Source organism: Bubalus kerabau, chromosome 17 (genome assembly GCF_029407905.1).
Source record: "Bubalus kerabau isolate K-KA32 ecotype Philippines breed swamp buffalo chromosome 17, PCC_UOA_SB_1v2, whole genome shotgun sequence".
Classification (NCBI taxonomy): domain Eukaryota; kingdom Metazoa; phylum Chordata; class Mammalia; order Artiodactyla; family Bovidae; genus Bubalus; species Bubalus kerabau.
Genome location: NC_073640.1, coordinates 67,495,977 through 67,510,510, shown reverse-complemented (window position 1 = coordinate 67,510,510; position 14,534 = coordinate 67,495,977). Strand labels below are relative to the sequence as shown.

Sequence of the window (14,534 nt, the reverse complement as noted above, 5' to 3'; positions counted from 1 at the left end):
CTCACATCCATACATGACCACTGGAAAAACCATAGCCTTGACTAGATGGAACTTTGTTGGCAAAGTAATGCCTCTGCTTTTGAATATGCTATCTAGGTTGGTCATAACTTTCCTTCCAAGGAGTAAGCGTCTTTTAATTTCATGGCCGAAGTCACCTTCTGCAGTGATTTTGGAGCCCCAAAAAATAAAGTCGGACACTATTTCCACTGTTTCCCCATCTATTTCCTATGAAGTGATGGGACCAGATGCCATGATCTTCGTTTTCTGAATGTTGAGCTTTAAGCCAACTTTTTCAGTCTCCTTTTTCACTTTCATCAAGAAGCTTTTGAGGTCCTCTTCACTTTCTGCCATAACGGTGGTGTCATCTGCATATCTGAGGTTGATAGTGTTTAGGGAAACAAAATGTGATGGTCGGGTCATGAGGTGTGCTCAGTGATGTGGCTCAGGTCAGACTTCCATCCCTGGCGTGAGAAGAGGCTGGCCATCTTCCCATGTGACATGACCCAGGCTGACTGTACCAATAGCACCGCCCTCCTTCCGCATCCTGTGACTCAGTCAGCTTTGCTCAGCTGTGCCTCCTGTCTCACAGAAGCAGAGCCATGTGCCCCACACTCCTCAGCCTCCTGAGTCTCGGTGAGTCTGGAAAGACACAGTTGGAGAGGGTTATGATGGAAATCGGGGATCCTCGCACCTCTGACCAGGTTCCCTGGATGAGGGTGCAAGGAATGTGGGATCCATCAGAATAAGCCATCTCTGATAGGGTTTACATTCTAGGATTCTGTGAGAGTCTGAGGATCTGGGCAGCTGTGGGTGAGTCCTCCCCATCCCTTATTTCTCTGTTGAGCAGAGCAGTTGGGGCTGATGCAGAGGACACTGGGGGACTGGGGTGAGACCCCTGTCAGTACAGAGAGAGCCCCGTGCCCTGTGGATCCCTTATCTCTTTTGACCCTGATACTCATCTTCACTCTCCCCAGAGGTTAGCCCCAGTCTGGACTCTGGACCTGAAGGGACAGTGTGAAGTCTGTCAGCTGGGAGCTGGACCCCCAAGTGCCATTTCAATCATGAGAGGGGAGCAAGAGACTGCACCCCACAGACCCCTCTCCTACAAGGTGGCTCGTGGCATCTCCAACCAGCCGTTAACAACAGGATCAGCAGGAGCACCCACTAAAGCTGACCCCAGGGAAGGGTCTGGCCATCAGGCAGAGCCATTTGGACCTTGTCAGAGATTTGATGTAGGTTAGCTAACAAAGGAGCGACGTTCAAGCTTTACTTCCTTCTTTTCAGGCAAGTGGCTTTTTCACTGCTTAGTTGTGTTAGCATTAGTCGCTCTGTCAAGTCCGACTGCTTGCAACCCCAGGGACTGGAGCTCACCAGGCTCCTCTATTCATGGGATTCCCCAGGCAAGAATGCAAGAGTGGGTTGCCATTTCCTTGACCAGGGGATCTTGCCAGCTCAGACACTGAGCCCTGCTCTTCTGCATTGCAGGAAGATTCTTTACGATTTGAGCTACAACAAATGCAACAGGGAAGTCCTTTCCCTTCTTGTCCATGCATCAATTTTTTTGTGATGTTTTCTTTTGCCTGCATCATGAAGCTTGCAGGATCTTAGTTCCCTGATCACGGACTCAAATTGGGCCCTTGGCAGAGAAAGTGCTGAGTCCTAACCACTGGACCAACAGGGAATCCCCAGTGTTTTGTATTTTGGGTTTCTCAACATTTTGTCAACCCAAGGAGTGATTCAATCTCATGATGTCTGTCCTGGGTTGACTGTGTCTCTGTCTGTCCCCAAGCACCAGGTGTCCCTGAGCATCAGGGTGATGCACTTTAGGGGAGGAGAGTTGGAAGAATTGAAGGGGAAGCACCCCTGAGGGCAGTGGGGAGAGAGGACCATTCCTATTTTTCTCTCAAAGCCTGTGTCTCCTTCTCTCCTAGGTGAATATGAGAAGCCCTCTTTGTCAGCCTGGCCATGCCCCGTGGTTCCCTTAGGACAGACTGTGACTCTTCAGTATCACTTCAGTCCTCCTTTTGTGATATTCAGACTGCTCAAAAGAGATGGGGCCATTTTGCCCAAGCTCCAAGGATATGATTTCAACACCTTCACCATTGACCCAGTGACCAGAAAACATACCGGGTCCTACACATGTCTCTCTCTGTGTGGTCCGATGTCAGTGACCCCCTGCAGATTATGGTCACAGGTAGGAGGGGTCCAGCCCAGCTCAGGACACCTGTGCCTGCAGGCAATCCTACCCTAGGTCCACGTGCCAGTGCAGCCAAAGACGTCTTCAGGATTCCCAGCCAGAACTGAACCAAGGAAAGAGAACCAAGTGTGAGAGTTTAAACTCAGGGTGTTGAATAGAGGGATGTGTTCCCCTGGCTCAGGAAAGAGGAGCCTCCCTAGGCATTAGTTAGACAGGATGCTGCCATTGCCTGTCAACTGGGAGGCCAAGGGGGTCCCTGACCCAGTACCTGCCACCCAGTAGGGAGCTGTAATCCCATATGAAGGAGCTGGGGTCCCAGTTAGACCAAGTCAGCCCAGGAATGTTTCCAGAGGCGTGAAGTGGGGGTCACAGGTGGGAAAATGTTCCCTTTTTTCTCCACCTCCTTCCCAATCTCCTGCCAATCATCACCCACTTTCTAGGAGATGAGTAGGAAAGGAGCCAAGGTACATATTACACCTGGTATGTGTTCTACCAGAGAAGCAGACCCACCCCAGCCCCCCACCATGCATATTAGGAATGGGATGAAGTTAAGAGCACTGCAACTCACTCCAGTATTCTCAACTGGAGAATCCCATGGACAGAGGACCACAGTGGGCTACAGTCCATGGGGCCCCACAGAGTCTGACACAACTGAAGTGACTGAGTATGTATGCATGAAGCTGAGAGCAGATCGAACAGCTAAAAAGCTTAGAATAAACAGAGAGAACGCCTGAGGTCTTGAGCAAAGAGAAACAGAAAAGCATGAGCCAGAGCCTGAGAACAAGGCTAAAGAGAATGCAACAGAACAGACAGGAAGGGTAATTGGCTTTGCTGCTTTATGGGGAGGTTTTTCACACCTTTAGATGTCAGGGGAAGTGCTGAGGCAGGGTGACTCACTGAAGCTCACAAGCTCTTTGCTCCTAGGTGTGTTCACAAAACCTGCCATCTCAGCGCACCCAGGCCCCCTCGTGCGTGTGGAAGAGAATGTAACCCTCCACTGTCACTCATCAATGCCGCTTGACAAATTTATCCTGCACAAAAAAAGGAGCACAGGGCATTTCCAGAGATGTGCAGAGACGCTCACTGGTGGGCATGCCCCAGCTGACTTCCTCATTGGCTCCATGACTTTGGTGAGAACGGGCACCTACAGATGCTATGGCTCTCTCAGATGCTCCCCCTTGAGTGGTCAGCTTCCAGCGACCCTGTGGATATCATCATCACAGGTGAGTGTGGCCAGACAAGTCCCTTCTGCTCTCTGTGTCACAGAAGGTCTGGTGTCCAGTCCAGCATCAGTCCCGAGAGAGAATGACAGGCGTGCAGAGACACTCACAAACCCGGGAGACGGAACAAACCAGAGAGAGGTGTGAACACGGAAGGGAAAAGAGAACAGAGTGCCTGCCATGTGCTAAGGAGAAGACATAGCTGATGAGAGACCGAAGGAACAAGAACCTGAAAGAACAACCAATGGAGGAAAATGTACCAGAGCAGGGACCCGGGCAATTCCCTGCTCAGGCAGCCAACGATGATTGGTTAAGGGGTTCGTTTCCTGCTTTCATCTCAGAGCTCCCTTCCTCTGTCAGCAGCACACAGTGGTATCAGATGCCCTTGAAGTCTGGCCCCTGGGTGATCGAGATGGAGGTCGACACCCTGAAGTTGCTTAGACTCTTGGTTTAATGCGTCCTTCTGCACAAAGAGGGGGGAGTGGTCCCGCCAATCCTCCCATTAAGGAGTCCTTTCCATCCCCTAGGGGTGGTCAGGGCAGCGCTGAAACACCATCAAGAAAGAAGCAGTCAAAGATCGAATGAGATTCTGGCAATTTCCACTCCATAATCTCTTCTTCTAGGTCAATGTCATGTTTTCTGATGGTCCCCAGCAGTAGTTAGTGGGTTCCGTTTATTTCAAGACAACCACACATCTGGTAGATTTTTTAAATTTATTTTATCTTATTTATGTTTGTTGAAGTATAGTTGATTTCAGATGTTGTTAATTCCTGTTATACAACAGAGTGATTCAGTTATTCATATACATATATTCTTTCTTTAAAAAAGGATATTAAATGACAAGCCATTTTATAAAAATTATTTATTTTTTAAAAGGATTTTAAATAACACTCCATTTTTTTAGAATTTCTTTTTGTAATATAAATTTATATATTTTATTGGAGGTTAATTACTTTACAATATAGTATTGGTTTTGGCATACAGCGACATGAATCCGCCACAGGTATACACGTGTTCCCCATCTCAAACCCCTCTCCCTGCTCCCTCCACGTTCCATCCCTCAGGGTCGACCCAGTGCACCAGCCCCAAGCAACCAGTATCATGCATCAAAATTGGACTGGTGATTCGTTTCATATATGATATTATACATGTTTCAATGCCATTCTCCCAAATCATCCCACCCTCTCCCCTCCCACAGAGTCCAAAAGACTGTTCTATACATCAGTGTCTCTTTTGCTGTCTCGCATACAGGGTTATAGTTACCATCTTTCTAAAATCCATAGATATGCATTAGTATACTGTATTGGTATTTTTCTTTCTAGCTTACTTCACTCTGTATAATAGGCTCCAGTTTCATCCATTCATTAGAACTGATTCAAATGTATTCTTTTTAATGGGTGAGTAATACTCCATTGTGTATATGTACCACGGCTTTCTTATCCATTCATCTGCTGATGGACATCTAAGTTGCTTCCATGTCCTGGCTATTATAAACAGTGCTGCGATGAACATTGGGGTACACGTGTCTCTTTCAATTCTGGTGTCTTCAGTGTGTATGCCCAGCAGTGGGATTGATGGGTTATAAGGCAGTTCTATTTCCAGTTTTTTAAGGAATCTACATACTGTTCTCCATAGTGGCTGTACTAGTTTGCATTCCCACCAACAGTGTAAGAGGGTTCCCTTTTCTCCACACCCTCTCCATCATTTATTGCTTGTAGACTTTTGGATCATAGCCATTCTGACTGGCGTGAAATGGTCCCTCATTGTGGTTTTGATTTGCATTTCTCTGATAATTAGTGATGTTGAGCATCTTCTCGTGTGTTTGTTAGCCATCTGTATGTCTTCTTTGGAGAAATGACTATTTAGTTCTTTGGCCCATTTTTTGATTGGGTCATTTATTTTTCTGGAATTGAGCTGCAGGAATTGCTTGTATATTTTTGAGATTAGTTGTTTGTCAGTTGCTTCATTTGCTATTATTTTCTCCCATTCTGAACAACATGCTGCTGAATAACAAAAAAATCACAGAAGCGATCAAAAAAGAAATCAAAATATGCATAGAAACGAATGAAAATGAAAACACAACAACCCAAAACCTGTGGGACACTGTAAAAGCAGTGCTAAGGGGAAAGTTCATAGCAATACAGGCATACCTCAAGAAACAAGAAAAAAGTCAAATAAATAACCTAACTCTACACTTAAAGCAACTAGAAATGGAAGAAACGAAGAACCCCTGGGTTAGTAGAAGGAAAGAAATCTTAAAAATTAGGGCAGAAATAAATGCAAAAGAGACCATAGCAAAAATCAACAAAGCCAAAAGCTGGTTCTTTGAAAGGATAAATAAAATTGACAAACCATTAGCCAGACTCATCAAGAAACAAAGGGAGAAAAATCAAATCAATAAAATTAGAAATGAAAATGGAGAGATCACAACAGACAACACAGAAATACAAAGGATCATAAGAGACGACTATCAGCAATTATATGCCAATAAAATGGACAGCGCGGAAGAAATGGACAAATTCTTAGAAAAGTACAACTTTCCAAAACTGAACCAGCAAAAAATAGAAAATCTTAACAGACACATCACATGCACAGAAATTGAAACTGTAATTAGAAATCTTGCAGCAAACAAAAGCCCAGGTCCAGACGGCTTCACAGGTGAATTCTACCAAAAATTTAGAGAAGAGCTAACACCTATCCTGCTCAAACTCTTCTAGAAAATTGCAGAGGTAGGTAAACTTCCAAACTCATTCTATGAGGCCACCATCACCCTAATACCAAAACCTGACAAAGATCCCACAAAAAAGAAAACTACAGGCCAATATCACTGATGAACATAGATGCAAAAATCCTTAACAAAATTCTAGCAATCAGAATCCAAGAACACAATAAAAAGATCATACACCATGACCAAGTGGGCTTTATCCCAGGGATGCAAGGATTCTTCAATATCCACAAATCAATCAATGCAATACACCACATTAACAAAATGAAAAATAAAAGCAATATGATTATCTCAATAGATGCAGGAAAGCCTTTGGCAAAATTCAACATCCATTTATGATAAAAACTTTCCAGAAAGCAGGAATAGAAGGAAGATACCTCAAGATAATAAAAGCTATATATGACAAACCCACCGCAAACATTATCCTAAATGGTGAAAAACTGAGAGCATTTCCCCTAAAGTCAGGAACAAGACAAGGGTTCCCATTTTCACCACTACTATTCAACATAGTTTTGGAAGTTTTGGCCACATCAATCAGAGCAGAAAGGGAAAAAAAAGGAATCCAAATTGGAAAAGAAGAAGTAAACTCTCACTGTTTGCAGATGACATGATCCTCTACTTAGAAAACCCTAAAGACTCCACCAGAAAATTCCTAGAGCTAATCAATGAATATAGTAAAGTTGCAGGATATAAAATCAACACACAGAAATCCCTTGCATTCCTATAACTAACAATGAGAAAATAGAAAGAGAAATTAAGGAAACAATTCCATTCACCATTGCAAAGAAAAGAATAAAATACTTAGGAATATATCTACCTAAAGAAACTAAAGACCTATATATAGAAAACTATAAAACACTGGTGAAAGAAATCAAAGAGGACACTAATATGGAGAAATATACCATGTTCATGGATCGGAAGAATCAATATAGTGAAAATGAATATACTACCCAAAGCAATCTATAGATTCAATGCAATCCCTATCAAGCTACCAACGGTATTTTTCACAGAGCTAGGACACTCCATTTTTAAAGTTATTTCTGAACTTTTCCCTGTGCTGAGTACCCCTTACTGTGGGGCTTTCTCTCCTGGCAGTGGGCGGGCTTCTCATTGCAGTGCTGCTCTTGTGGCACACTTTGGGCTTTAGTCCTATACTTAGGACTAGAGTTACTTTGTCTCTAAGATAAACGTCTCTTCCTTCCAGGTCTGTCCAAGAAACCCTCTCTCTCAGCCCAGGAGGGCCCCGAGGTGAGGTCAGAAGAGAACGTGACCTTGGTCTGCAGCTCTGAGAGTGCTTTTGAACAGTTCCATCTGCTCAGGGAGGGGCAGAACCTTGGACGCCCGCTTGCTGGAGGCCAGAGCCCCCACAGAGCACTCCAGTCAGAGTTCCCTCTGGGTCCTGGGTCCCCAGCCCACAGCGGGGTCTACAGGTGCTACAGCTCTTTCAGTCACTCTCCTACTCATGCTCAGACTCCAGCGACCCACTGTTCCTGTCTGTTACAGGTGATGAACCTGTTCCTGGCCCGTGCGTTGTTGCCCCTGTTCAGACGCTATGTTCTCTCCAACTCTTTGCCACCCTGTGGACTGCAGCACGACAGACTCCTCTGTCCTTCACTACCTCCTCCACATGGATCACAGCCTTGTAGTGGTGAAGGGGCTTTCATACCTCAGTGAAGCTATGGGTCAGTCATGCAGGGCCACCCAAGCCTGACAGATCATAGTGAAGAGTCCTGACAAAACGTGGTCCCCTGAAGGAGGAAATGGCAGCCCATTCCAGTCTTCTTGCCTGGAGAACCCATAAAGAGTCCCATGCTTTACAATACACTAAATCACATTGTGGTGCCAAAAAGGCCGTTTGGCTTTTCCCATAATATCTTACTGTGTCACTGAGCTCTATCTCAAGGTCTCCGTGCTGGCATCAGGGGACCTTAGGGCTTCTGGAGAAACGGAGGCAATGAGAACCAGAGAGGAACACAGATGGTATATGGCATCTCAACATTCTTCCACCTCTGGTATGGATGCTCCATATCAGAGTCCTGGCTATCCAGGCAAATAAAGAAAAGGTTCAGGGTAGACCCAGGAGGAGGAGAGGCTGGGCTCATTCGGGAGGATCAGAGATTGCATTGGCCCCTTGCTCTTAGTGTTTTTCCAGTAGCACCTCTGACATACAGGTGATTTTCCAATTAAGGAGCATAGATATTCATTCCTGGTGCAGAGAGGATGTCTCTTGCTTACAGCTGTCTTTCATCACCAGGCATATCCTTCACGCCTCCTTCCATCATCTATCTCTTCTCTGGGATGGAGGGTCTACTCAACGCAATCACTGTGAGGGACCAGAAGCTCTCCCCTCCCCCATCAGTGCTGTGAGGGATGACAGAGTCAAAGAATGGCAGGAGGCCAACCTTCCAGAAACAAGTGTCCTCCTATGGTGGGGTGAGGAAGGTTACTGTTCACCCCCTCTGGCTTTTCCCCCCCTAGAATCCACTAGAAGTAGTTGCCCATCAACTATGGATCCACACATCACAGAAGGTAAGCAAGACTGTCTCCTATCTCAGCAAATTTCTGAGATGACAGAGAGTCCCTGTTTAAGTGTTCATTCTACCACCTCCCAGTTCTGTGACTTTGGGCTCCTCAACGTCCCTGTCATGTCAGCATTTGAGATCATGCTCTGTATTAGAACCAGAGAGGGCATTGAGTTTCTCAATCTCTGGGAGTGGCAACTTCTAAATTGAACACAGTGAGACACAGTGACTTGACCCCATGCTTAAGGGAGATGCTTACCTTCCCTCCAGCAGTATCTTTGGGGAAGGATGGGGGATAAGAGAAGAATTTTAGGGAGCACCGTGAATATGTGCTATTTCTCTGCTAGTGTTTTATGAACTAAACATTCCACAGTTCAGAAATAGAAGTGTAGTGTCTACTTGAGGATTCCATTCCAGGTATATGTGGCTGGAGGGGGAAATATATGCAGGATTAAAGCGGTCCCCATTCATGCAAAAACACCATGCCTTGTCATATGGGGCAGCAGAGAAAAACTGCATCGGTGCCCAGGGGACCTGGTTTCAGACCTCTGCTGGTCTTGCATGGCCTATTTACTTTATCCTCTGCTAACATCTCTCCTGGATGCTTTGGTACCTCCTGGGAAGTGGAGACCATACTGATCAGGTTGAGAGCTGCTGACACACTTTGACACAAGGATACAATAACTCCTGTGTGTAGGGGCAGGGTGTATGCAATGAATAACCAGACCTTCTGTTGGCTTGTTGGCAGAAGCATGGCTTCCTTAAGGCCACTCCAGCCAGCTGCACCTTCTCCTTAGGCTTTTCGTAGCCTTCATCTATGCCAGTATCTTCCTCGCTGTTCTTGTCTGTCACTGGTTACCCATAAAGTAAGTATGAAGAGCCAACTGTCACTGGTGGTCTACACAAAATCATAAGTTTGAAGGAGGGAAGCACAGCGTCATCTGACACAGGAGGAGGTGGACTGGTAGCAGAGAATGGCGTTTTCACTTCCTGTAGGTTAAAAACTGATTTCCATGGTTGTAATCCCTCAATGAATCTCTTCCAGAGACCCATGGGACCCTGTTCTTTTTATGAAAATATGTGTTAATTTATTCTTAGCTGCATCAGGTCTCAGCTGCAGCTTGGGGGATCTTCACTGTGGTGCTGGGGTGCAGTTCAAGGCTACAGAGCTCATGGGCTCAGCAGTTGCAGCATTGAGGATAGTTGCTTCAAGGCATGTGGGATCTCAGTTCTCCCACCAGAGACAGAACCCACGCTCCCTGAACTAGAAGGTTGACCCTTAATCCCTAGGCCACCAGGGACATTCCAAGTCCTGTTCCTCCTTTCAACCACAGCCATCTGTTCTTCTCCCCTGTATGCTCTTGGGAATCTACTGATATGCATTAGAGGATGGTCCATAACAGACGATGTAGGATGGGCTCCATGGTTTTCCACACATAACTGAGAAAGAGAGTCCATCAGTACTGGGATTATACATGGAATGTTTTTGTGTGTGTGTTTTTTTTTTTTTAATTTAGTGGAGTAGACAGACTTAGGAACCTGGGGCACACCCCTGCTTTTTTAGGCTTTGATGTCCCTACCAAAGATATGGAGGTCTAAAAGAATCGCCCCGACCCCAAGAGCCATCTCTCTTCCATTCCCAGATGAGGCCATCATAGAAGGAGAGCCTAAATAAGACAGGACAGTGAATGGCGAGGTGAGTCCTCCTAGCCCACCCTTGCCATAGCCCGAAGCCCTCCAATGTCCAATGTCCCCGACTTCAAAGATCACATTTCATTCCATCATTCACATCTCCTTCCTCTCAGGACCCAACAACAGAGGATGTGATATTTGTCCGCTTGAACTACAGGACCCTCTCTGGGAGATTGTTCACTCCCACTCCCCTGAACCACATGCACCTCTTCACCGAGACCAGTATCTATGAGGAATTCGATGTAAACCAAGACCATGCTGACCCTGACCAGGCCCCATCCTTTGAGTGCACAGAGTGTTATAAATTGAAGAGCTAGATCTCTTTTTAGAGGGGTTCCTCCGTGGGCACTCCTTCTCCTCCTCCAATGCACCCCCACAGCTCTGCAGTCAAGAGTGGATTCCAAGAATTATAGGATCGTCTTCAAAAATCCCACCAAATCTTAGTCATCCCCTGGCTATTCTAATGCTCTGTTTTAACTATGTAACCTTTTGGGAGAAGTTATTCTAATCAATTGCACATACTGGGTAGATTACCATGATGATCATATTTTCTTTTAATTCCAGTAAAGCATAAAAATTGCAAGTTGAGTCTTCAAATTATTCAGTTTAAAATAAAAGAAAGTCTTTTAAAAAAAAAACCTGTGTTCAGTAATAGTTTACAAGGATGAACTTGTTTACAAGACAGGAACAGACTTGTAGACTTGGAGAACAAATTTAGAGTTACAGAGGGAAAGGATGAGGGGAGAGATAGATTGGAAGTTTAAGAGTGACATGTGCACGCTGCTATATTTAAAACAAAATGCTTTCCATGAAACAATAATAAAAGCAATGCAAGAAAGAAAAAGCAATGCAAGTTCGCCAAATTAAAAGAGGGAATATATTCTGTTTGAGATATCCAGTGTGGTGCCACTTGCCACATGAGGCTGTGTGTCTGTGTGCTAAGTCGATTCAGTCATGTCCGACGCTTTGTGAACCTATGAGGTTGTATAGCTCGCTAGGCTCCCTGTGCATGGGATTCTCCAGGCAAGAATCCTGGAGTGGGTTGCCATTCCCTTCTCAAGGGGACCTTCTTGACCCAGGGGTCCTACCCAGGTCTCTCATGTATCTTGCACTGGCAGGCAGATTCTTTACCACTGACCCATCGGGGAAGCCTCTTCAACCTTTTCCAGCTGTGTGCACTGAGGGTGTTGGGGTTCCAGTGGTAGAAACAAGACAACAAGATCCCCCTCAGTCTAGACCCTAACCCTAACCCTAACCCAGCCACGTGGTACAGACAATGACTCTACACGTATAGGAAGTAAAGCATTCAGTTCTTCAGTCACACCCACCACATTTCAAGTGCTCAGGAGGATCATGTGGCCAGGCGCTATGGTGCTGGACAGAGCAGATATTTAAAAAGTCCTGTCATCACAGAGAATTCTACTGGACATTCCACTCCAGATCACTGAGGGCGCAGAGAGAACAGTTGCCCCAGGGAGGCTTTGCATGTGTTGTGTTAATCCATAAATATTTGCATGTTTTGTCTCTTTTGCTTCTCTTCACCAAAGCCAAGGATTTGAGAATCTTGTGCCTTTTAAGTTATCAATTGGTGGCACAATGTGGCTTGGCTCAACCAAGCGGAGGGCTGAACAGGATAACACCATGAGGACCCCGATGTGAACTGAGCTGGCCAATAGGGTAAAAATCAAGCTCCATGGAGCCTTAGCTGCTCATTGAGCTCTCTGTGTGTGATGTCTCTCCTGGCTTAGAACTAAGCCACCCAAGAACTCTTTTACCAAGAAATGTTAGAATTGCTTAAAGTGAAGACATTCTGGGTCTCCTGTGTTGCTACTGTCACTGTTTCCATTTTCCCCCTAATTATCTTTTTTTTTCTTTTGGCCTTTAGGTGCAGGAACAGATGTCATGATCTTTATTTTTCTGAATGTTCACAGTGTAGACATGAACACCAGTTATTCTCATATATCTTCTTTAAAACATATTTGAATGTTAGCATTTGATGCCACATTCTGCAGAATCTGAATTCTTCAAACAACTAAAGAAGATGAGTTTACCTGGGTCATGGGTGTCTTTCTACTGTGTGGCACCAATGCCTGGTACACAGTAGGTGCTCTGCAATAATTTATGAACTGACTGAAGATGAGAAGTAAATTGCATAACAGAACGGGTGCTATCCACAAGTCTACAAGCAATAAATGCTGGAGAGGGTGTGGAGTAAATGGAACCCTCTTACACTATTGGTGGGAATGCAAGCTAGTACAGCCACTATGCAGAACAGTGTGGAGATTCCTTCAAAAACTGGAAATAGAACTGCCTTATGACCCAGAAATCCCACTGCTGGGCATACACACCGAGGAAACCAAAATTGAAAGAGACACATGTACCCCAATGTTCATCACAGCACTGTTTATAATAGCCAGGACATGGAAGCAATCTAGATGTCCATCAGCAGATGAATGGATAAGAAATCTGTGGCACATATACACAATGGAGTATTACTCAGCCATTAAAAAGAATACATTTGAATCCATTCTACTGAGGTGGATGAAACTGGAGCCTATTATACACAGTGAAGTAAGCCAGAAAGAAAAACACCAATACAGTATACTAATGCATATATATGGAATTTAGAAAGATGGTAACGATAACCCTGTATGCGAGACAGAAAAAGAGACACAGATGTATAGAACAGTCTTTTGGACTCTGTGGGAGAGGGAGAGGGTGGGATGATGTGGGAGAATGGCATTGAAACATGTATAATATCATATAAGAAACGAATTGCCAGTCCAGGTTCGATGCATGATACAGGATGCTCGGGGCTGATGCACTGTGATGACCCAAAGGGATGGTATGGGGAGGGAGGTGTGAGAGGGGGGTTCAGGATGGGGAACATTTGTACACCCGTGGTGGATTCATGTTGATGTATGGCAAAACCAATACAATATTGTATAGTTGACAGAAAAACATTATGTTTGTTCCAAGTATTTAGAACTGAAATTTTAAAAAATACCATTTACAATAGCAACAAAAAATGAAGTACCTAATTATAAATCTAACTGATATGCACATATCTATGTCCAGAAGACGATGAAACAGTGTGGAAAAAAATCAAATAAAATCTAAGTAAATGAAAAAAAAACAATAAAATAAAATTTCGAAAAAAAATAATTTATGAACTGACCCAAGATGAGAAGTAAATTCCATTTCTGGAAGGGACTGGGAAAATAAACTTATGAGTCCTAGTTGGAGCCAGACTGTCGACTCTGACTCAGGATAAGAACCTGGGTCCCACCCTCTAGAGCAGGCGGTCAGACTGGGCAGAAAGAGAAAGAGCTGAGACCTCAGGTCTGGGCTGAGATGTCTCCTGAGCCCTGCCTGGAGACATCTGCGCTGGGTCCATGGAGAGGCCGCCCCTGCCACAGCTCCACAGCCATGGGAACCCCGAAGGGTGGCAGCAGCCCCCCAGGGACCACATCCTTTTTGCCCTCTAGGGCCCCGTGATCTCCTCATCTGTACAGGGCGGGGAGGTGGGGGGGGGGCGGCTGGGTGCTCAGAGCTGCAGACATGCCTTCCATCCTCTCTGAGGTTCTCCTCCTTGGCCAGATGTGCAGGGCAGGGAGGGGACTGCAGGAGGACACAGGACACCCACCCTGCCCCCAGTTCAAGGGAACCACAAGGCTCGGCCAGCTGGAGTGGCCAGGGATCCTTTTGGGAGAGAATCAGCCCAAGCTTTCAGTGGCAAATCTCACTTCCAGGGCTGAGTCTGGGCCAAGGGACCCTGAACCATGCAGGTGTGTTCCCCTGGGTCTCCTGGGACCCATATCTCACTTGATTCCCAGGAAATTGGTGGGGGGAAAGGCAGGGCACTGGGATTCTAGGCTGATGCTGGTGAAACCTGGAAGGGCTCCTGAGCTGAGCTGGGGATTGAGGGGTGGGGAAGTCCTGGGGCTCAGCCTCTGACTTCCTTCCAGGGACCTTTCACGAACTCACCATCTGGGCTGAGACTCTTTTGGGCAGCTCAGGGTGCCCATGTGAACACACTGTATGCAGAGTTGGAATGTGAGAGTGAGTACACAGACCATCAGGGAGTATGCAGCAGTTGGCCTGCACTATTTGGAGAAGGAAATGGCAATGCATTCCAGTTTTCTTGCCTGGAAAATCCCATGTACATTGGAGCCTGC

General features: G+C 45.6%; 1 pseudogene; it reads left to right on the top strand.

Moving 5' to 3' along the window:
• The first annotated feature begins 599 nt into the window (after positions 1–599).
• LOC129630757 (putative killer cell immunoglobulin-like receptor like protein KIR3DP1) lies at positions 600–10,673 on the top strand (annotated as a pseudogene).
• Positions 10,674–14,534: the final 3,861 nt, after the last annotated feature.